The following is a 24,846-nucleotide window of genomic DNA, read 5'->3' on the forward strand; positions in this document are numbered from 1 at the left end:
GCCATGGTCACAGCCTCAGCAGCTGACAGGGACTGGATGAAGCAATGTTTATGGAGTAATAACTGGCACTAAGAATAAAACAGACTCATAACTAGAAGGGTCTCAATTATACCTTTATGAGTCAGACTAGTCATTCTGGTTTGCCCATTATGTAGCGATAGGACCTGGTCAGGCTGCCAGTTACAGGAGATCCGTAACCTTGATCCTAGCAGCTGAATGTTGTCTCAGCTTCTTACTTATTGAGAGAAAACGACAGCTACTTGCTCTGTCTCAAGAACATTTCATTTGCTTTTGTTCGTAGAAAGTTCTTGAAAATCAGACTTGCCTACCACCTCCTCCTATGCTCCCATACTCTTAGAAGCAGAACCATAAAGACTGGATTCCTTGCCATCAAGGAGTTTACCATCTAGGGACATAAAAAGGTCATGTACACAAAGTACCAGGCAATACTGTGATATCTAACTCCGAAATGATAAAAACAAAGTCCATTAGGACTAAAGAGGAGAAAAAGGATCACTCTGGGGTGATCAGGAAAGTTTTCACAGAGGATTGGAGCTGAGTCTTGAAGTGTACAACCTCTGCTTAACTGAATTCAGGTATCTGTTTATATTAGTTTTCTATTGTTATGTAACAAATAGCTGTAAATTTAGCAGCTCAAAACAATATTTATTTACTAGCTCTTAGTTCTGTAGGACAAAAGACTGGGCAGGCTCAACTGGGCTCTCAGCTTAGAGTATCACAAGGTCAAAATCAAAGTGTTGGCCAGGTGGGGCTCTTTTCTGGAGGCTTTTGGAAACAATCTGCTTCCAACTTCATTTGGCTTGTTGGTAGAATCTAGTGTCTGGCAGCTGGTTGTCACCCAGGGGCCACTGTCTGCTCTTAGAGACTACCCACCTTCCTTCTCACATGGCCTCCTCCGTCTTCAAAGTCAGCCATGGTACACTGAGTCCTTACACTTCCAATCTCTGCTTCTTCTGCTACCGACCAGAGAAAAAGCTCTGCTTTTAAAGGGCTCTCTGTGTCTTAAGGGCAACCAATTTGGGACCGTAATTATAGCTGCTTCACACCACTACTTATATTAGTTTTGACTGAATAATCAGGGACAGGAATCTTGAGGGATACCTTTAGAATTCTGCCTATCCCGTGTTATTCTGTAAACCTACCTTAAGGTGTCTATCAATTCAATAATCAACTGGCCACTTATTAAGCACATTGTACCAGTTACAGTTATACTAAGTGGAATCTTAATTTTTGTTTGAAAGATTTTTCAGGTGCTTCAAAACTTGAAGTCTACTCCAGGTTTAAACAAAAGCAAAATACTTTCAATAAACGAATATAACATATTTAAATAGTATTTCAAAATGTTTCAGTGAAGATGTATAAGAGCATTACTTAGGGAGCTGTTAAAGCAACACACACAGCTTTCTGCCTCATTTCTGCTCCATAGGTAGAAGACTGCTTCCTATTTTACCCACCCTCACCCCATTCATAGACAATCACCACCATAATGACGCAACGTCATCCATTTCTTTATCCACAATCTTCTCTCTGTTCTCTTTCATTTCTGGAACTTTCACATACATAATGCCTTCCTATCCATTACACCTATGAACATTTCACATACACTTTGAGACTTTGCCCAAATCCTGCCTTCTCCATGCTTCTGACCATACCTACATTTTTCTTCTGTGCAATCCATTTGGCAATCAGTAGTATCATTGGGCTATATCACTTCTACTTCAATCTTCATTTAGACATACATATACACACACATATATTTTTTAAATTTTCAAATGACAACGCCTTTTTTTATATTACTCCAAAGTATTCAGTGCAGGAAAGGCATTGGAAAATATTTGTAGTATTACTAAATTGCTCTGACTGGAAAAATCTGACAGTTGCTCATGATTTACTGCTGTTGATATTATCTACCTAGTTGTTATTCCTTAATTATTTTTAAACTAATCAGCGTTTTAACCAACAAGCCATCACCTGGTTGTGGCTGCGGCCCTGTGTTTTCCATTTATGAAGAGGCTTTTTTTCTGACTCTTGTAAGAAAGCAGGCAGGTGTCACCGGCAAAGTCCATTAACAATACTCAGGAAATAAAAACAGAATCTGGGTAATAAAGTCTAACCTTTTTTTTTTCCTTTCCTTTGTGCTTAGTCTGGTTTCACTTGCTCACGGGGCGTTGTGTCAAGAGGCCCTGCCCCCGGCACCTCAGACCAGAGATCCTGGTGCAACGTGGCTGCACCCCACACTTCAGCTTCGAGACCGTGTGCAGAAGCTGCAAACTACACCCAATTCAAGATGGCGGTGGCAGGCCGTGTGCAGAGATGCTGCACCCGGCACCGCGCCCGGCTCCGCCAACCCCTCCGCCCACTCCCTGCGGGAACTCCACTCCCTTCCGTTCCCCTACTGCCAAGTTCCCTATGAAGCAGCCCCGCCCACGCCCACGGCCTGTCCTGAGAGCCTGTGCTCTAGCGCGCAAGGCTGCACCTCTCCATTCTTTGATTAAAGGATAGAATTTTCCTTTGAACCAAACTTGGTCTTGTTCGATTGGCTCCAATGACACTGGGCAGGAGGACCCTTGTTGGGGATCCACTTGAAAGGGTTGATAAATCCTTTGATATTACCAAGCGAATGACTATAAAATGCTCTGGAGCTAAGAAGCATGCTTTTCTTCTTTCCCAGCTCTACTGAGGTATAATTGACATATCACCTTGAGTAACTTTAAGGTGTACCACTTGTTGATTTGTGAGAGCCATTCTTTTTTTTTTTTTTTTTTTAAAGGTCTTCCCAGGGCAGTGAGCCTCATCTTCATTCAGGGCTCTCCAGTGGCTCCCCACCCTTTTATTAAAAAAATTTATTTATTTATTTGGCTGCACTGGGTCTTAGTTGCGGCATGCGGGATCTTTGTTGCTGCGTGTGGTATCTTCGCTGCCGTGTGCAGGATCTTCTAATTGCAGCATGCGGGATCTTTTAGTTGTGGCATGTGGGATCTTGTGCCCTGGCCAGGGATTGAACCCGGGCCCCCTGCATTGGGAGCATGAAGTCTTAACCTCTGGACCACCAGGGAAGTCCCTGTGAGAGCCATTTTTATTAATAACTTTCTAGCTTAGATTTTCTGTGATTATCCATTTTCTTTCTCTCAGTTTATACAATGAAAGCAGTAGCTGCCCATCAAAATCTTCTTCCTTATCAACGGCTGTGCTTGAAATCAGCTGCTCAGTCTGGAAACACATTTCCCAGCAGATCCTGCAACCGCATGTGGCCATGTGACTAATTTTTGCCAATAAAATACAAGAAAAAATGATATGTGCTGTCATGGGTGTAGCTCTCTCAGAAAGTGTTTACTCCTTATTTCCCCATCCTCTAACTGAACATAGACATCAAGGCCCCAGGGAAGCAGAATCTCAGATGGAGGAGCTTGGGGCTACAATTCTCCATGTGGAAGAGAGCTGCTGCTGACTTGGAATACTCTCCAATTTATTAGTGATAAACTTTTGCTGGATTTCAACCACTGTATTTTAGGGTCCATTTGTTTCAACAATTTAGCCTTCCCTAACTAGTACACTTCATTTTTGTATTTTCTCAAGTACCCAATAGATATGTAGCGTGGCTCCCACAGCATACGCTTATTTAGAAATCATCCAAAGGAGATGAGACCCAGGTGATCACTGAGGAAAGTGCCACCCAGCTCTGATTCTGAAGAATAGCTGTTTTCATCTTTGTAAAATAAACTATTTATAGTAATTGAAAGCAGAACTTCTAGTTAGCAATATCCCTGAGGCAATGTGGTTAGGGTTTTGATCAGTCTGTGGTTTATGGTCAAGGAGGCTTGCTGGATGGCCCATCTCTGCCTCACCAGAAAAAGGTAGAAAAAACCTAAATTCTCTTCTATTTAAGGCCAGAACAATGTCCTCCCATGTCAGTTTCCTCTAATTTAAATTCTTCTCAGGTGTTACATCTTCTGGGCAGGGTTTCCTGACCACCATCCTCTCCCCACTAATACCAGGATGAGATGTCTCTTCTCAAAGTATCCCCAGGACTCTTTGTAAATCTCTATCATTGCTCTCACCACACTAATGCCTATGCCTCCTCGCCTCCCACTCCAGTTAGTCAGCCCCTTGAGTGCAGGGACGTTCATCTTTGTGGTCCTTCTGCCTAGCACAGTGCCTGACAAACAGTAGATGTTTCATAAATGATGGTTGAAGGAACGAATGAAGTTAAGGGCCTCACTGGATGGTATTTATCTGCTTATTCCCACAGGAGACAACAACATAACAGTTATCACTGACATCATTTCCAAGCCCCCCTTGAAATCTTTTCTTCTCATTTTTGTTACCATGCCTAATTACTTTCTACTTGTTGAGTCCTTCACTGCCTTTGCTTAGATCAGACAGATGTATGTGCGTTCTTAAGAAATTCCCTTGAAAAAGCCTCTCTTGATTATAATTTTTCATATTCTCAATTCTTTACCATATTGGACACATCGTGTCAAGAGTTAGCCCTGAGGAGTAAAGAGAGACCTGCACAGAAGTCAGGAAATCTTGAGTCTCTTTATCTCTTAATGCCCCGCCAAAAGGCCACTGTAAAATGACAGTGAGTGAATTAGAAGAGAGTAAATCTTAGACAAAATCCTACTTAGAAATCATAATAAATTTTAAAATAGATAAAAGCATAGCTCAGTACGGGGCCTCTGAGAAGCTGAGTTTGAACAACACAGCCTAGATCATCTCAAAGTTCCCTTTCACCTGTAAAAGCCTGAAATTCTACGTAAATTAATTGTTCTGCACTTTTTGTATGCAAATGATGTGGTCTTTGGTACCTTCAAATCTGTCAAATAATAAATGGTTCCGTGTATTAGCTGTATCTAATAAAATTATCTTCTGTTGACAAAGCATTTTACAGGGATATTTATAGAGGCAGTGGGGCACTCTTGTTACCAGCATAGACTTTGGAGTAAGACAGAACTGAATTCAAATCCTAACACCTAAAGGAACTAGCACTGTGACTTGGGCAGGCTACTTAATCTCTCTAAGCCTCAGTTTCCTCACCTGTAAAAGGGGGATGAGAACGCCTGCATGACTGGCTGTTGGAAGGATGAAATGGGATGTTGTACACAGAACATTTAGCAGCACAGTACCTGTCATAAGCTACAATCTCTATAAAAATTAGCTGTGGTTAATTCACATTCATTATTTAATTTAACCCTCACAATGTTAGTGTTATTACTATTCTTATTTACAGAAAAAGTTGAGACTCCAAGAAGTGAAATGACTCACCAAAATTCACCCAGGGAGGGCTCTTTCAACTACCCCACTCAGGAAAGAACTAAAACAAACAAAAGGGAAGAGTTCTGGCTGGGGGCCACAAAAGCAATACCTGTCAACCACACAGCAATGACCCCAGACAAGGTAGGGGTGGAGAGGAGGATTCCAGAGACAAATTTTACCAACTTATGATAGTGTGTGAGACTGAGACATTGTCTAAGCAGGGCCCAAGCCAGGATGTCACAGTGAGCTCTCCACCCAGGCAACTCCACATTCCATGATGGGGGTGGGGTTTCTCCTCCACCCCGCTCAGGCTTCTGCACATAGCAGGTGCTCATTGAACATTTGCTAAGTGGCCTGGGTAATAAGACTTCTTTTTTATCTCTCCCCCACCCCCATAATTTGGAAGAATTTCCTTGCCCTTAAAATCATGAGGTAAAAGGACTTTGCCTCTTCCTCAATAAAAAAAGAGTTGCGGGGGGGGCGTGGAGAATCTTCCCTGACAATTCAATTTTGTATAAAGTACCTGATGGATCCTGGCAATTATTCCATTAACTGTACTTTAAACAGCAGCTCTGGCCTCCCTTCCTTTCTCCTCCTCCTTCTTCCTACACTGAGGTCATGGTTCCTAATTTAGTCCATCATAATTTCTACCCACAGCAAGCTGATATCATCGCAAGCAAACACAGCCCCAGACTTACTCTAAGGCAGAGAGACAGAGACCCAAGAAAGAAAATGAAGGCTTATATTCATTCCTCCCTCCCTCCTCTGCCCAGTCACTTACTTCTTGTCCTAACGTGTCATGGAGCCTGCTCTTTTATAAAAAAAATCAGAAGGACATTGCAGAGACACAGACTGAAATTCCCTTGACAGTATATTTTAATATATATATTTAAAATACAAGAGGAAGTGCAGGTATTTCCGTCTTGTTCACTCTAAGAGATTCATATATTTGAGTTGTTTTCATTTTAAAGAAAATATGAAAAACAAAAGACCGGAAGGGTTAAGTAATCACAGAACGGCCTGTCCCCACTAGTTGTGTGAAATCCCCACTGCATCACAGGGACAGCATGTTAAATCAATAGAGACTTGAGCTGTTAATTTCCAAAAAGGAAGAGATGCTTGAACTAAAATAGTCTATGTCGAGTCTCATGTAGAGTCTCTGCCCGTAGGGAACGGAAGCCCCTTTAATTTCAGGTCTTTCTACAATGAGGTAAGTTCCAGGAAGGTAATGAACCGCTTTACAAAATTTCATGCTCTTTTGTGGGGGAAGGAGGGAATACTTTGTTGACACAAAAGCTTTAGTTTTGTACAGCACTGAAATTACAATAAGGTGATAAGAGGTATAGGTGTACATACAGGTGTATATAGGTGAAATGTGATGAGGGTGGGGTGGGACTAGGGAGATGGGAGCACATCAAGGTCAGGAACAGGTAAACTTCTTGCCCTTTGTTACTTTTTATTCCATCTGCTCTCCTTCCCTGGGCTATGCCTCTGCACTCAATGTCAAGGAGAGGAGATGCCACTTTTACTTCTAACTGATCCATGGCCATCTTTTTTTTTCATTCCCTTCCAGGAAGAAGCTGAGAAAGAGACTGCTTACATTGCATAGACTCACGATCAATAACTTGAAAAAAAAGTTTTATTGAAATATTGTTGATTTACAATGTTGTGTTAGTTTCAGATGTACAGCAAAATGATTCAGTTATACACACACATATATATATGAATATATATATATATTCTTTCTTCATGGTCAATAACTTTTGATCGGGTTTGCATGATGAAATATTTGCAGGGTCTAGTGAGGACCAGGGTGATAAAATAAAGGGCAGATTTTACTAGAAGTCACTTCATGATACCACTTCTTGGTGGGTCTATTCCTTGTGAACTGTAATAGGTGTCATCATCCTGATTACCTTGTACACATACAGACTGTGGAAATCCACAGAGTGGAGAACTAGGCAGTTTCCAAACAAATGTCAGCAGATCTAATTTTTCATGAGTTCCTCCCTTCCTTTTTTCTCATCCTTGTTTATGACCTCTTCAAGCTAAGAGGGTTCTGCAGCTGGCTGGGGACTTACTACTTATCTAAAAAAAAATTCCTTACATTCTTAGAATGACCATGAGTTCTAGGCTTCCATCACTGAGTTTTTCTCCCGGAGAAGTGAACAGCAGCTCCCCGCTGGTTTCCCCTGTGCCATCAGAGTGGCTATGAAGAAAGAGAAGGTGTTCCTCCAACCCGTCACTTCCCAAAGGACCTCCCTCTCCCAAAGAGCAGCTGGTCTCCTCTGGGGAGGGGCTGGAGAGGCAGGCTGGGATTTTGAGATCAGAAAGACTATGTCCATCAGCCTCATTTTTTTCTACCCTTGTCTCTCCCTGCTCCCTGCCACTTGGTCTGTGGATGGGCCCGCTCTGGTACTGAGCCAGTCCTCACCAGGGCAGGCAAGGGAGTAGCAGCCACCTACCACCTCCCATCCCCTCAGTGATGCTCAGCGGAACAGTCTGGGGGTATAGGAGCAAACTTGGTCCTGATCTGGCCTATGAGGTATGGCACCTCCTCTATTCTAAAGTGTGATTCTCAGCCTTCCCTGCCTTAGAATTCTCTGAAGAGTTTTTTAAAATGCTCAGCCCTGGGTCTACTTTAGAGCACTTGAAACCAAATCTCTGGAGGTGGGGACCAGGCAAGTGTGTTTTTAAAGCTCCCGAGTCAGAGAAGATGATGTGCTTCCTACTGTCCAACGCCAGCTTCAGGCACTTGTCAAGCCTGCCCCTTGGAGCTGGGCCTGGAGTGATGGCCCTGTCATAGCCAAATGCTGCAGGCAATCTCACCGAGACCTCCCACGTTCACTTCTAGTCTTCCTTGTCTTGCTCTCCACCAGCCCTGGATGTCACCTTCCTCCTGCTCAGTGAGCACCTCCTCTAGAGACAGAGTCTGGCCTTAACTCCACTCAGCTCTGCCTCATCTCCGCCAGGATGGCCGAGGCCACGGTGACCCACAAAGGCTCTCTCACAGCTCACCACAAGCTCTGTTTGAAGCTTCTCTTCCTGCACTTTCTTCATCCAACATTTACTGAGCATCCATGATGTGTCAGACTCAGTGCCAGCCGCTTTGTATTATTACCACATTGAATCCTTACGACAGCTTATGAGGAAGTACTGTTTTTGCAGCTAATGAGACAGAGATCCTGAGATGATAAAAATCTTGCCCAGGGTGTCTTACTCCAGGTTTGGCTTTCAAGTACAAGTCTGGCTGACTCCATAGCCCGTGGTCTCACACCGCTGTGCTGCTCCTCATCGATAGAGACCTGGTTTCTGCCTGGAAGTGCTCACAGTCTAGTCTGGAAGACACACAGTGGCGACAAGCATGAGGGAAGGAGGAGATTTGGGCTGTGGGAGGTGCACCTACCCAGAGAAGGAGTCCTCAGGAAGATAATACCTCGAACTGAACCCTAAAAGATGAGTCAGATTTACTCAGATGAAGAGAGTGAGAACCCCTCATACACAGCTGAGGACGCCAGAGAAATCAAGGCTTCCTCAGGGACCTGCAAGAAATTCAATACGGTGGGAGGATGATGTGGAGGAAAGGGGAAGAGATGAAGATGGACAGGCAGGCAGGGCAGGTCATGAGCCTTTAAGTCATGCTAGTAAATTTTGCACTTTATTCTCAGGACAATGGGTACCAATGAAGGATTTTAAGCGAAAGAGGGATAAAAATCAAAGCTGTATTTAGGGGGAAGGATTGGCAAAGGACATGCATGACTGGAGTCAGGGAGAACAGTTAAGAGATTATAGTGCAGGTCCTCGTGAGAGGTGATGGTGACCGGAACTAAGACATTAACAGTGAAATGGCAAGGAGCGAAGAAAATTAGGAGCTATTTAGAAGGCAGGTGCAACTGGACTGATGAAGGACAAAATATGGTGGATGAGAAGAAGGAAGAGTCAAGAACGAGCCCCTTCCTTGAGATAAAGAACATAGGAAGGGGAGTAGGTTGGGGAAAGCTGGTGAGGTTTTTATGAACATGTAAGTGGAGGGGTCCAATGGGCAGCTGAATATGAAGGTCTGGAGTCCAGGTAAGGTGTCTAGACTGGAGATCTAAAATAGGAAGTCATCAAGGTGGTCACTGACTCCAAAGATATAATTAGGTGTCCAGAGACAGTGGGTGGGGTGAGGAGGGCTGCATCAGCAACGACCACTAGAAGAGACCCCACCTTCCATCTAGAACTTGAGCCTTATTATTTGTGTGTGTGTGTGTGTGTGGTACACAGGCCTCTCACTGTTGTGGCCTCTCCTGTTGCGGAGCACAGGCTCCGGACGCGCAGGCTCAGTGGCCATGGCTCAGGGGCCCAGCCGCTCCGCGGCATGTGGGATCTTCCCGGACCGAGGCACGAACCCGTGTCCCCTGCATCGGCAGGCAGACTCTCAACCACTGCGCCACCAGGGAAGCCCTTGAGCCTTATTTTGATCCCTAGACTGCTTATTCAAGGCCCGATACCCTGCCTTCTGGCCAATTTCTTTCCCTGAAGGAAAACACACTCCTCTTGGTGGCCACATCCATTTGCTGATACCCTCCGTGAACATCCAGCTCTTCCAGAACTACATCTCTGCTGGATCTAATTCCTGCATGATTGCTGCTGCCTGGAATCTCTCCATGCTACATACCATCCAAATAGGACACTACAGTACCACTATTTGCCCAAGCTTTCTTTTCCCTTTGGCCACTGTGTCTTGAATAGACCAAGCACTCTTGTGGGGCCAGCCTCTGGAATCAGGTTAGTTCCTTCCGGCCCAAATCCCATACCCTAAGTGGGGTTTACTCTCCTCCCCTTTTGGCCCAGGGCTGTGGCCTGATCCAGCATGCCTAACTTCACAGCCCATGGAACAGGATTGCTGGCTCCTGAAGATACCAAGACTGAGGTCGAAGCTGATGGAAGAAGCCTGGGGTGGGGGTGGGGCTCCTCAGTCTATCCAGCTGCATGGAGCATGGGAAGAGGAAACACAGCAGAGGTGAACAGAATGGAAAAGTGGCACACCACTCTTTGCTCCCAAAGGAAACTTGCTGTCGAATACCTTAAATTAGAAGTCTCAGAAAAACGTGTTAGGGATCCCTGTTGCCCTGGCTGGCTTTGGGTGCGGTTCTTTCCAATAGAGGATGATTGGTGGAGTTTTTCAAGCCCTATAATTCTCCTTGTGATAAGGTAGAATTAAAGCTGAAATGTGAGTTCATAAATTGCCTAGTTGGTGAATAATAGAGTCTAAATCTCCTCCAAAAAAGTTAAATACGAAATTATATTAAAATTCATAGCCATCTGCCAACAATGATCTAATTTGAAAACTGAATACATTAATTTTTAATCTTAGGTCAGCTTTCCCACTGCCACCTGTCCCCCTCCTCACCACTTCCCCCATCAGACAGTCAATGTGTGCTTGGAGAACTCGAGACCGTTTTAAATATTAACTGGACCCACACATACCTAGGAAGATGAATCCATACACACGCCTTCTCTTCTTCCACCTATTATTACTAGTATAGTTGGTCATATATTTCTAAATGTAGTTCTGGTTAAAAATAAATACAGAAGTAGAAAGCCAAGGCTGCATTTGAGGAAAAGATACAGTGCCACTGTTTCAGCATCTGTGAGAGCATCTTTCTGTTAAAAGTAGTGGTCACTCATATATACACTACCAAACGTAAGGTAGATAGCTAGTGGGAAGCAGCCGCATAGCACAGGGAGATCAGCTCGGTGCTTTGTGACCGCCTGGAGGGGTGGGGTAGGGAGGGTGGGAGGGAGGGAGACGCCAGAGGGAAGAGATATGGGAACATATGTATATGTATAACTGATTCACTTTGTTATAAAGCAGAAACTAACAGACCTTTGTAAAGCAATTATACTCCAATAAAGATGTAAAAAAAAAAAAAAAGTAGTGGTCACTGAGTTTGGGGAGAGATCCAGATGCTTCAAGGTTTTGTAGCATGTACTGTTTGACTTCCCTCCACAACTGCTCAGTTTGGGATGTAAAGAAAGTCTATAAGACAGGGTATAGGAATAGACACAGGCATGATAGACTCAGCCCAGTTATCACCAGGAAGCTGACGTGATCAAGCATCCTCCAAGAGCAGGCAGACCAGGGCTGAATCAGCTAAGTCAGGAAGCTGCTATCAGCATTTTGAGAGGCCAGCATACTTCAGGAAAGGAGCTCTTCTGATGGAGACCCTCTGCTGAATGAGCTCTTTTCTGGATGAATTGAACCATGCATATGTTTTAGGGAGGTTTGCTGTCCTCAACATTGGTGTTCTCACCTTCTATGGCAAACCCACTCACGCTTGGGGACAGGTATACCAGGGTTCCACGTACTGGCAACAGCATAGACCCTTATAGAGAGGACTAGGGACAGGGCAATGGATCCTGGCAACATGATAGACCATGTTCAGTGAAAGCAGAAGCCAAAAGATGGTTGCTACTTGTTCCACGCCATTCTAAATAGACACCTGGATGGTTCACAGTCCAGGCATCCTAAAGGTCCTGGATCCAAAGGGCAGCTAGCAACAGCATAAAGCCAAAAAGGAGAAAACAGGTCCTAGAGGCCACCATCTGTAAATGCTGCCCACCAGTAGTTTTAGAAGCTACTGAATTTGTGTTCACCTGTGTTGGAACCAGTAATGCCCCTGGGACCTTCTGAAGAAACTAGTGTTGGCTGTTTAATAATATGTCATATGTGACTCAGGAAACAATAGTGATGAGGGTTCAAATATTTACTTTTACGTGGCTCCTAGCAAGAAGCCATAAAAAATGAGCTGGAGCTAGGTTCTTAAATGGAGATAAAAACCTCTGATGGAAGAATGACCTGTTTTGGAAAAATAAAGCCGATGGTGGGAAACGGGCTATGCCTGTAGGCTGGAGTCTCCTTCTAGTAAGTCATGAGGTTGAAGGCATTCCAGGGCTGAAAACTCAGAATGTCAGCTAAATTTGGCCCCTGCAAAGAGAAATTAGGTCATAAGTGCGACACTTTTGACCAGAGGCACTGTAGATGAGGAAATTTAAGGTAGTCACTAGTAAAAAAATAAAAAAATTTAAAAAACCATTATTAACATCAGGAAAAACAAAAAGTAATAATGAAAAATAATAGTATACTACAATGCTCTGCTCTCCTTGCATGTGTATAATGATGTAAAAGCCAAATACTAATTTAACCAAAAATTATAATATATAATATGTAGGGAGAACTAGGGAGGTAAAACAGAGGGGATAGCTGAAAAGAGTGCTAAATCCTTATTTACCAAAACAGGAAGTTAATACATTTAAATTTGTTGAACCAGGGACTTCCCTGGTGGTCCAGTGGCTAAGAATCAGTACTCCCAATGCATGGGGCCTGGGTTCGATCTCTGGTCAGGGAGCTAGATCCCACAGGCTGCAACCAGAGATCCCACACGTGACAACAAATATCCTGCCTGCCACAACTAAGACCTGCACAGCCAAATAAATAAATAAATAAAATAAAATAAATTTGTTGAACCAAAAGAGAATAGCACATGCATATTATTTTAAATATAGCAATGTGTGAATGCCAGAAGAAATAAGACTAGGAGGGGTGGGAAGGAATGAGGAAAGAAACTGCTGAATTTCATTAGTCTTTTAAGGCTATTTGATTTTTTAAATTATGTGGATGTGCTCTTTAAAACAATTTTTAAGTGGTCTTTCTCCAAAGGACAAGACGGAACAGAACATCTTTACAGTCAAAAGTATGTTGAAAAAGCAAATTACTTCAAGCTCCAAATGCAGTTGATAAAACAGGAAAGAGTTAGTAAGAGTAAGGCCTATGGCACTCTTCACAGTTTGATAACAGTTAAGTTTAATAATAAGAGGACTTAATTTGTACCTAGATCTTACATGATTTTAAACCTTGTTATTGCTTATCTATTATAATATTTATGATAGAATTTTTTTTCTTTTTTTGGCTGCTTTGGGTCTTCGGTGCTGCACATGGGCTTCCTCTAGTTGTGGTGAGTGGGAGCTAATCTTCCTTGTGGTGCACGGGCTTCTCATTGTGGTGGCTTCTCTTGTTGCAGAGCACGGGCTCTAGGCACGCAGGCTTCAGTAGTTGCAGCACGCAGGCTCAGTAGTTACGGCACACGGGCTCAATAGTTGTTACTTGCAGGCTCTAGAGTGCGGACTCAGTAGTTGTGGCACACGAGCTTAGTTGCTCTGCGGCATGTGGGATCTTCCCGGACCAGGGATTGAACCTGTGTCCCCTGCGTTGGCAGGTGGATTCTTAACAACTGTGCCACCACGGAAGTCCTACGATAGAATTAATTAAAACTTCCTTTAAAAAGAGGTAGTTTGGGGACAGGAACATACTGAGTGGATCATGTTCTGTATACCTACTTCTTTATCCACACAGGAAGAACTCCTAACTAGTGGGTCTGCACATCCATAAACATCATTGTTATTCATCAAGTACCAGCTACCTGAAGAGCAAGCGTATTGACTAGGAGGAATTGATCACCTTCTGCAAGACTTGAGACCATGACTGTCATGGATTTAATCTGTTTCTTTATTCCTAGCACTATTTCAGAAATGCTAAATGTAAAGGAATCTGTCCAAATATATCTTGGTGGCAGGTAACACCACTGAAGTAAAAATGCTGTTGAATGGATAAGCAGTATTGAGTGAACCTTCACCCTTTAACGCAGGGTGTCAAACTCAGTACTATTAACATTTTGGGTCAGATAGTTCTTTGTGGTAGGGGTCTAAACTGTGCATTGCAGGATGTTTAGCAGCATCCCCGGCCTCACACACTAGATGCCAGCAGCATCCCTCCTCCCCAGTTGTGACAACCAAAAAGTGTCTCCTGTAGCTCATCAAAGATTTAGGCTTAGTCTATATTATTAACTCTGCAGCAAAGAGCATCTAAACAGTGATTAAAATTCATTATACCGCTCTGCATCTGATAACTGAGACATGTGAAGTGAGAAGAGGTTCTCCCTAAAGTATAATTAGGTTATGTAAATTACCTAAGTATTTTTAAATCTGGAATAAAACTGAAAATGAAAAGAATCCCATCATGACATCCTGACACACTGGTTAGGTCTTTCTCCAGGGAGGGGAATCTTTCTCCCAACATCTTCATAATCTCTGCTTCAGTTGAGTTTGCTTCAGCTTTCAAAAAACCTGGGGCAGAACCCATCAGGGTTTTCAGTGAGCAAAAGGCACTCCCGTGAGGATTCCCTGGCCAGAATGAGGAGGACTGGATCTGGGACATAAATAGCTGTTTCATCATCAAAGCCTCCTGCCCAAGAGAAGGCTTTCATGAGAACTCGGGCTCATTGTGTGAAAATTCAGATGACTGAACTATAATTAGCTTGATTAGTCAACATTTTAATTCATAGGTTTCTGGCTTTGACGTGCTCCTTTCTCACAGAATTAAAGCTAATAATTCTGGAATCGTAATTGGGAGCTGAGTGCCAGCTTGAAGCTTGGGGAGCTCCCTCGCCTCCTTGGCAAGCCCTGCTTCCAAGACTGCTGCTTCTTGGCCATGAATGAACCTGACCCAGGCACCTCTGCCTTGCTTCAGAGGACATTCCCTGAACACCTCCTCTCTGTGAGTGAAGGCCTCTAGCATTTAGGTTCTACATTTGCAGTGGTTGACATTAAACCGTCATGTCAGTGCCTCCAAAGCCTCCACACATAATAGGAAGATGACTTTTTTGGGATGTTGCTAAACAAACAATGGAGCAGAGGACTGGCTGGTTGTCTAGACAATAACCATCCTTCCTGCTCCAGGAATAAAATCTGACTGAAACAACCAGCTGTGGTGATTGTCTTCTTCTTGGTCAAACATAAGCACATAAAATCATTCTGGTCAATGAGATAAGTCTGCTGAGGGAATTCTCAGAAAGATTTCCTTGCATAAAAAGGCATATGAAGAGACAGTCCTCTTCTGCTATTGGATGCTGTTGTGTTTCCATGTGACACCTAGAACTGTGCCCATCGTCTTAAAATCATGAGGAAGACTGTTTGCGGACAAGGCAGACAGGCTGGGGCTTCAGAACAGAGAAATGGAAGAATGTGTGGCCTCTCTGACATTGTTGAGCTATGGATCAGCCATCCCTGAAGCTACCTCTGGATTTCTTAAGTAGATGATAAATCTTCCTTATTGGTGCTAATCTCTTGGGACTAAGCTCTGGTCCCAAGTCCAATCCAGTTTGCTCAAGAGAGGACTGATTCTGGTAAAGGTTTGGAAAGTGTTGTAGACTGGATTTAATTTTCTGGAGACACTGCAGGACATGGATGGGGAAGGGTGGGGGTTTCTTCTGCCCAGGACCCTATCAGGGCACTGCCTCTCCTTATATGTCCACGTCCAAGAAGATGAATAGGGCTTCCCTGGTGGCGCAGTGGTTGAGAGTCCGCCTGCTGATGCAGGGGACACGGGTTCGTGCCCCGGTCCGGGAGGATCCCACATGCCGCAGAGCGGCTGGGCCCGTGAGCCATGGCCGCTGAGCCTGCGCGTCCGGAGCCTGTGCTCCGAAACGGGAGAGGCCACAACAGTGAGAGGCCCGCGTACCGCAAAAAAAAAAAAAAAAAAAAATGAATAAATCCCATTCCTTCCTTCCCTTGTAAAACAGGAATAATAAGGGCCAGTGGACCATACAAATGCAGAGATGAATGTCAGCATCTGACTGCTGGGAGCTCCCAGGGCTGCGAGGTCAGACAGACTAGAGGTCATTCTTGCACCGACTCCAGTGTTTCCCCTTGGCTCCCCATCTTTTCTCCAACTCCCATCAGCCTCGTGCATCTAATGGTTACTGAAGATGGAAATTTCTTCACATTTCCTGAGGCACTGTGAAGAACCGATAAATGAGCTAATCTCTGCACACCATACACCCCGAGAGCTCTCGGGTAGCAAGCTTGCTGCCACTGCATGCTGACAAACTTGGAGTGGAAGGCGGAGATCCAGGAGAGACCCACGGAAGCTGAGGCAGGAAGATATGTCGACATGAAGAGCGTCATCCCACGGGGCCAAATGCGGCTGAGAGCCAAGGACGATGGTAAGCTGACCATTAGCTGAAGCGATGTGGAGCTTACTGGATGACCATGAGAAGAGAGGTTTGGGGGAGCGGTAGGGAGTGCAATGCCAATAGATTGTGCCGAAGAGAGAACAGGAGGGGAAGAAGTATCTACAGACAGCTCTTTGAACTTTTACTATAAATGGAATCAGAGAAATGGAATCGGATATGAAATCAGAGGAGAGTTTCAGATAGGAGATATTAGACCATCTTTATATACCTATGGGAACAGTCCTTTAGAGACAGAGAAATTGACAGTGCAGGAGAGAGAAGTGATATTTACAGAAGGGAAGCTTTTGGGAAGGGGAGAAGAAGAAGGTTCTTCATTCTCTTAGTGTGAGATCTTTCTAGTAACTTTATTTGCTCTGGTCTTCTGATGGACATCTGCTCTGTGTGCTCTCAAGTAGCAGTCTTATCCAGGACAGAGCCAAGAGGTACTGATTGGAAGGGTTCCATGCTCTGAGTCTCCTTTGGGATTCCATATTTCTCCCAGGATCCCAGCTATGGCAATCTGCTTCACACAGTTCGCTTCCTGATTTCCCACAGCATCATTCCCAAGGGCTGGGGAAGATGAATCTGACCTGAATTTCTCAAAGGTCGAAAAATTCATTCCTGAGCTCCCTCAACAATATGACCTTTAATGTGGGACAGACATTACATTTATCGAGTAATTTACCGTTAAGAACACACCTTATAGATGGGGAAACTGAGGCATGGAAATGTTAAATGACCTGCCAGAGGTCATACACATGGTAAGGGGAGGAGCTGGGACTTGAACCCAGGCAGTACAGCAATGGGAGCCCCTCTCCTTATCTTCCCCACACATTCTGCTTCCTCCCTTTAACTCTTCTGCCAGAAGGCCTCGTATTCCTTAAACCAACAGAACTGCTTGTGGTCTGTCTTGACTCAGGAAGCCCGTAGTTTTGGGGGTAACCTCCCTCTGCAGTGCCACACACACACACACACACACACACACACAACATTCTGAAGCCTTTCAAATGACAGGTCTTGTTTCACCTGCAACTGTCCTATACCCATGAGGAATGCTGCCCACAAGGGGACAGGGGCCTCTGAGCTGCTGCTTTCCTGACTTCCTATTTATATCAGGCCAGACCTGGGCAGGAAACAGATGGCAGCTCAAATTGGGTAATTTGAGGAGAGTGTTGAATAAAGGGGCTATTTACAAAGGTGTGGGCAGGATGTAGGGAAACCACAGAGGTAGCGCAATAAGTAACAGCTACTTGACCACCCCTAGGCCTGAAGTGGGGAGCGGAGATGCGGTCACCAGAACCTGGAGAGAGTGCCCTGTGTGCTTAGAGCCACCTGATAAGAGCTCTGACCATGCGTCAAGGGACACAGCCCTCCTACAGGTGCTTCCCCCTCCCTCTGCCCTCCTGCCTGAGATACCCACTGGTAAACCCAACTAGAAGCCTAAGGGTAACCATTGATATGGTTTACAGCACAGAGCAGGGTGGAGAATGGTGGAGAGTGACCTAAGAGGGCAAACAGAAGTTTCTAGCATACTATGTAGAGAGATGGTAAAGAGAATGGCTCTGGAGCCAGGCTGTGTGGGTTCAAGTGACAGCTGCGTTACTTACCGTGTGACTGTGAGCAAGTTACTTCACCTCTCCAGGCATCAGTATCCTCAACCGTAAAGGGGGGATAACACCAGCCTCACAGACTTGTAGTGAGGGTTAATGCTTAGTTCATCTCTTTTAGAGGTAACATAGGTAAAGCACTTAGCATACAGTAGGCACTCACTAAATGCTGGTTTCTTTCTTCTCTCACCTCCTTCAGGTAAATGTGTGGGGATGCGATCCTATACTTGGTATGTGGCATTATTATATACACTCAATAAATATTGCTTGATTGATGATTGAAGGGCCCTTTTCTTCCTTGGAGGTCTCAGAACATCCTGCAAGTGACACGTCCACTTGGTCCTTGGAAGCTGCAGCAGTTACTGTGGCTTACAAAGTTCTTGCTTCCTATATGGGAAAGGAATCTGAAAAAGAATGGATATACGTATATTTATAACTGAATCATTTTGCTGTATACCTGAAACTAACACAACATTGTAAATCCACTATACTCCAATGTAAAATAAACATTAAAATAAATTAATTAAAATGCATACAAAATCTTAAAAACAAAAGTTCTTCCTGACATGATTCTGTCTCCATTCCTGAATTGTTAGAAGGTTACTAGGGCATTTGCCCTATAATGTATTAAGTTGTACATTTGTTTTATGCTGTTGTCTGTATTTGTTTTATAAACAATTAAAAAGTTTTAAAAAATCTTTTAACATTTTTATATAACTGTAAAAAATTTTAAATTTTCATTGTTTGCTTTCTTTTCATTTGCGCCTCCCTGTGATTAGGATGGATCTGAATCATCACCAAATTCTTAACAAAAGGCATTTAAAAAGGTGATTTTACTGGTGATAAGTGGACCTGGGGTCACTTATGTCTTCCTAGTCACAGATTTCTTCCTATTCACAAGTGTGAGAAACTGAAGCTGCATCTAAATGCTTGCCCTGGATGTATACCGGGAGGTTTACATGATTCTTGTTGACTGGCTCCAAATCCCTGACCTTAGATGCCCTGTTTGACCCTGAGCAAGCAGCTTCCCGCTTCTCCCTCTCTCGGCCTCCTTAGAACCTCCAAGTGCCTGGAGTGGGGGGCTCCTGTTCTCCACCAAGCATCTCTGCCTTTGTTACCAGGCCCTGTCCCCAGCACCACCCTCAAGTAGACGCCAAAGCAGAGGAATGTTTTTCCAAGCCATTTACCTGGCATTCTCCCTTTCTATTGTTCTGTCTCTTTCAATTCTTCTTTCATTATGCGCTTTCAAATCGGAACAAAAAACTCCCTATGACTATAAACTCTACTAGACTTGAAGTTCCACAGTGGCAGGAACCATGTTTTTTCATGTCTTTATAACCTATATAGCCTGTCTGAGTAGTTGACACAGATTAGGAGCTCAAGAAATTGTTGTTGAATGGAACCGAATTGAATTTTCCTTCCCTTCCTGGCTGCATGAAAACTATCTATTTCTCCAGGCCAGCGTGATTACTCTGCTGGATTGCACACTGCTTGAGGGAGAGGGACTTTGCCCTCTCTGGTAGTTGGTTTTCATGTGGCAGCAGCAGCAGCAGCAGGAGTGTGTAAAAGGATGAGTGAGATAGGAGGTGGTTGGGGAAAACAGGTACTTAAGAAACTTGGAGGCCCTTTTATTTTTTACATTACTCTATAGATTTTCTTTCTTTCCCTTAGCATAAGATGCATCTACTCTCTTCTTGTAAGGGATTAAGGAATTCTATTCATTTATTTTACCTCTTGTACAGTCACAGACAAACTCCCAGCTCCTTCCATCCCCTACCCACCAAAGCTGGTACGGAAAGAGCAGAGATCCCAGGGCTTCTGAAGGTCTTACTTTTGCAAAACATACACAGAACTTGGACATGAGAGAGTGAGCTAGGCCATTCAGCTCCCTGTGCCTCACCTTTCCTCACCAGTAGCCGGGTAGCGTAGAAGTAATAAATAAGGAGTAATAAGTGAGGCTTGCTGTTAGGATGAAAAGCTCCAGCCCATGAAACTTGTGATTTATAACAATGAGATATTCAGATCCAATTTCTGGGTGAAGGCAACTGAAATAGGAGCCTCCCAGTCCCTGAGCTTCAAGGCATCTCCCCACAATGTATCAGGACACAAATTGACCAAATCAGCCGTTTTCCTTATTTCTCCAAGTTCCAAAGTCCAAATGCTTTCCTGCTGAGTAGTTATTTTACAAGGAGGAAGGCGAAGTAAAAAGGCAGATTCTGTCTGAGGGCTCTCAGCTGGCTTTGGCGATGACTCCCCTCTGTCCCTAGTTAACGCCACCCTCGTTCGGCTCCAAAACTACAGTGACCCCAAAACAAGTCCATACCACAGACCAACGTGCTGCTTTCCCATCTCCTAAAGATGAAATTCCAAGTTTTTGCAAATAAATACTCCCCGCAGCAAAATCTCACTGTCAAGAAGGACATCATCCTTGTCCCGACGCCCACAAGAAGGGCTTTTTGCCAAAATGAATGGGAAATCATTGGCCCAATTAACATCCTGTGATCTTAGATCTAAAAATGACCCGGAGCCGGGTAAACAAGGTGACGTAAGCGACTGGGCAGGGAGTAGCTCTCTACTGCCACCTGGAGGACAGCGTCCTCAATGGCGCGGAGGCTCCGTGCTGCGGAAAAGTGGTCCTCAGCCGGTGGAAGGAACCGGTGAAAACGGGAGCGAGCTGTAGAGACGCGGGCAGGGGAAGGAAAACACAGAGGGGCCTAAAAAGATAGGAAAGAAGCTGCACCGCGACCTCAGCTAGAGGAAAACGAGGTCTGTGTAATCCAGGCCATAAGACATTGTGGCGTTGACCCTGCTGGCTTCCTCCTGGGAACATTCCTTTTATAAAAGGACTCGGGCATCATGAACTCTCGCTAGAAAAAATTATGGTTAGAACTACGTGGGGATGGGATCTCCAACGCCGGAGACCCTTGATAAAAGCAATTCCCAGTTTCTGAAAGGAGAGACAGTGGCGTGGATATTCTAAAAACAAAGGGTCACTGGATTTTCTGTTTTATTTTGAGCGTCACCGTGACTTCAGTGGGGGAGGGAGTGAGGAGTGTTAACAGTCCTAATTTACTTTCTCGTCAGGCTAATGTGAGAATGAGGCTGCGGAGCTTTCGCATTATGCAACCGGCATGCTGGGAGATGCCCTAGAAATGTGCTGGGGGCTAGGAGAAGGTCAGCCGCGTCCTTATTACTTTCTTCCTGTAGTTGATCCACAAAAGGAAAACAAAGAGTTGATTTTTAATTTGATGAAAACAAAAACCGTTTTACTTTTGGACTAGTTGGTTTTTGCTGCGTTGTAAAACCACCTCAAAATCTCAGTAGCTGAGGACAACGTACATTTATTTTTCTTGTGAATAGGTCTGCAAGGCAGCCTTGGTCTGATCCCAACTGGGCTCACCTGGGCTGGCTGAGCTAGGCTAGACTCCAGGCTGACACAGGTCTGCTCCTCTTATTTCCATTTCCAGACCCAGGATGGAAGGCGAATGGCTATCTGAGGCATGCTCCTCTCCTGGCATAGGGTGGTCAGTTCAAGAGGCCAAGTCAGAATAGACAAACACGTTTGAGCCTCTGTTTGTGTCCTGTCAGCTAATATTCCATTGGGTAAGGCAAGTCCAACATCACCTGTGGGAGGAGGGGAGGGGGATAAACTCTACTCTCCTAGACTGATCCACACCAGAATTTAACCAGTGAGTCATTGTCTGCTCACTGGAGACACCTGCTTCTTGTGAGAGAACTGCAAAGTGAGGATGGCCAAGATAATCCTTATGTAGTATTGGTGGTTTCCAACATGAATTCAATATTGCCTAATAGACACTTCAATTTCCTTTTTATTCACTTCTATCCCTATCTCCTTTTATGCCTTACACTATGACATTCAGTGTTCATAATGGACAAGGGACACAGTACCCTTGTGCATGTCTTGTCTACTTGTGACATTATGTTGTTCTGTCTCATGACAGGCTTTCCTTAAAACTCCCTGTGCCAGAACGGCAAGGACTTACCCATGCAAGTATCACCTGTGGAATGAAAACAACAAGGAGAGGTTCTTGGAGGAGGCAGCATAATAGGTCGAGAAGAACCTGGGTTTCTAGTCCTGATTTTGCCAGTATTGTGATTTGGAAGTTCAGCAGAAGCCAACAACCAGGTGCCTTTAAATTAGCCTTACTGAGTAGCTTGGACTTTTAATCCTGCACGCTGGTACAACAGGGTTAGATCAGAGTTTTTGAAAAACCTTTTTGGCAGCAGTGTGGAGGGTGGATTGAAGGAGAAAAATTGGATTGGAGGGAAGGAGATAAGTTAGGATATAGTCCAGGTGAAAGGTGATGAGGACATTGACCAGGAATAACGCACTGAAGATGGAAAAAGGGGATGAAGAAAGAGCCTTTAGAAGCAGAACTGACAGGAAGGACTTCAAGGCAATTAAACATAAAGAGAAAGGGAAAGAGAAAGGAAATGGGAGTCTAAGATGAATCTAGGGTCCAGAGTCTATCGCACAAATAGAGTTAAATATCATGTCTCAAAATCTTTGTTACAGCTGCATAAATGTATGTATGTATGGGTTGGCAGTCTTTGTAAAATGTATTTCTTTCCAGGGCTGGTAAAAAAAAATTATTAAAAATGGAGTATATCAGTGTTTCTCAAACTTAAGTCATTTACATATCACATTCAGAATTTCGGCCATATTCAAATAATACCTGCACCATTAATTGCTTACTATTCTTAAGTGAAGTCACTTTTTTACACAAATATTTACTGCAGGCTCATCCTTAAAAAACATAAAATGAAATCATGATTGTGATTTTCCAGTTATTTTTTTATACATACATTTGTTTCAATAACAAATACAAAGCCATTAGAAAAGTTTAATCTATCGGTATACTACCTATTTCCCTTATAATACTTATTTCCCATGCCTTCAGTTGTGGGCAGGCTAGACTGAGGGAACCCTTGGCCTGGGTGAGAACAGAAGCCATTAGGCTTGTACATAGTTTGCTTTCTTTGCCCTCCTCTTGGTTCCCATTCAGATTGTATCATCGTCCACTCCTGGATGGCAGGTCTGATCTTTGCATCCATTGTTGGCAAGGCCTGGCCCTGCAGGCAGTGACCTTTAATGGATCTGGGCTGGAGGTTGTCATCCAAACAAATGGGGGCTGACCTGGAATGTCTTTTTAACTCAGTGCCTCACTTCCCAAGCTTCTGAAGGCTGCTGTAAGAGCAGCCAAACTAGATGAGCTGGGTCCCTGGAATTCTGCAGCCAAGAGTGCAAATGGAGCCTTGGGATGTCCCTTTGCTTCTCCAGTGCTCTCGGTGATGATTTCCCAGGGGCCACACATGCAGGTCTGAATGGGGAGGGCCACAACTTGATCTTCTTTTGTTTACATTTGATGTATAAAGATCTCTATAGATGGTCGTCAAGGTAAAGTGGAATTAATTCTGTACTAACGGGTTGGATGACATGAGGCATGTCGCTGAATCTCTCTGAGCCTGTTCCCTCCTGTGTAAAATGGGGCATTGGGCTGGTGACCTCGAAAGTGTCTTCATCTAGCATCTTACTGTGCTCAACATTTCGGGGACAGTTGTGTTCAAGTCCTTGCCCATTTTTTTTTAAATAGGACTATTTGTTCTAATACATAAAACATTACGGTCACTGTACGTAAATGTTGTATGTGTATCTCATCTTATTGTTTCATCCTTGTTTCTGTGGAATAAAGAGACTTCTTCTCCCCTGTGGGGATATTTTGACTTAAAAAAAGCCCCAACTGACAATCTTTTCCTGAGAGTTTCTATTTAAAAAGACCTTCCTTACTCCAAGATTATAAAAATACACACTCAGTTTATCTTTCGGAATTTTAATGGATTCCTTTATTTTATTTCTAATTGTAGATCTTTTAAAATGTATTTTATATAAGAGGTGAGATGGAGATTCACCTTTATTTTCTTTTCAAATAGGTACCTCATTTATTGAATAATCTATCCTTTTCACACAGATTTGAAATACATCATCTTTATGAAATTTTTTTTAAATTTCAAGTATATATACTATATACTTATAGTAGTAAAAGCTATTGCCAATTCTTCTATGGCATATTTTAACTCTTGTAACTAATGGAATTATTATTTTTATTTATTTATATTTTAAAACTATAGCAACAATATTTGCTCCCAACCTCACTGCAGCCGTTTTAAAGCATTTAAAAACTTAACCAGAAATGGTCACTCTAATGAGTGTCAATATATAAAAGCTCTCAAAGGAGCAGACTTCCCTTTTCTGTCGTGGTAATTAGTAGTGGTAATCATAGCAATTAGTAGAAATAAAATAGGAATCGTAATTGTAAGGAACTAAGTTTGTATGATTTTGGAGAAAGTAGGACTAGGACCTAGGGAGGTTATTCCAGAGACCAGGGTTTCTGTGCAAAACTAGAAAGTTAGAGACATTTTCCCCCCAGGGTGCCCCCTCCCCACTCCAAGTACCCACTGTCCTCTGCTCCTCTCTACCTCACTTCATCTCTTAGAATCTCCTCTCAGATCTTCATTCACACTGAGGTGTTGATGACTGGCTCCTAGCCAACACAGCTATTCCCACTAGAGTGTGAGGTATGTGGAAATTAACTTGTGACCGGTAATAGAATGCTGAAGTTTGAGGCACTTTACTAATAATTCTAAGTTGACTCAAGGTTCCCACGGAAATGAGTGCACCTGATCTTATTTGCATACTTCTTTTGTGAGAGAGAAAAAGTTGTGTTGGTAATTGTCTGGACCTCTTTGTCACAGTCCGTGGGGATATAATGATGTGCCATTAATAGCTGAGGCCACTTCAAGTTGCCATATGAGGTGAGTTCAGCTTATATGGCTGCTTTCATTTTCTTTTTAATGTCATCCGGGGATAAATTTTTAATAAGTTCACC

This window comes from Monodon monoceros, unplaced genomic scaffold, assembly GCF_005190385.1.
Source record: "Monodon monoceros isolate NGI ecotype Baffin Bay Population unplaced genomic scaffold, NGI_Narwhal_1 Super_Scaffold_19, whole genome shotgun sequence".
Lineage (NCBI taxonomy): Eukaryota > Metazoa > Chordata > Mammalia > Artiodactyla > Monodontidae > Monodon > Monodon monoceros.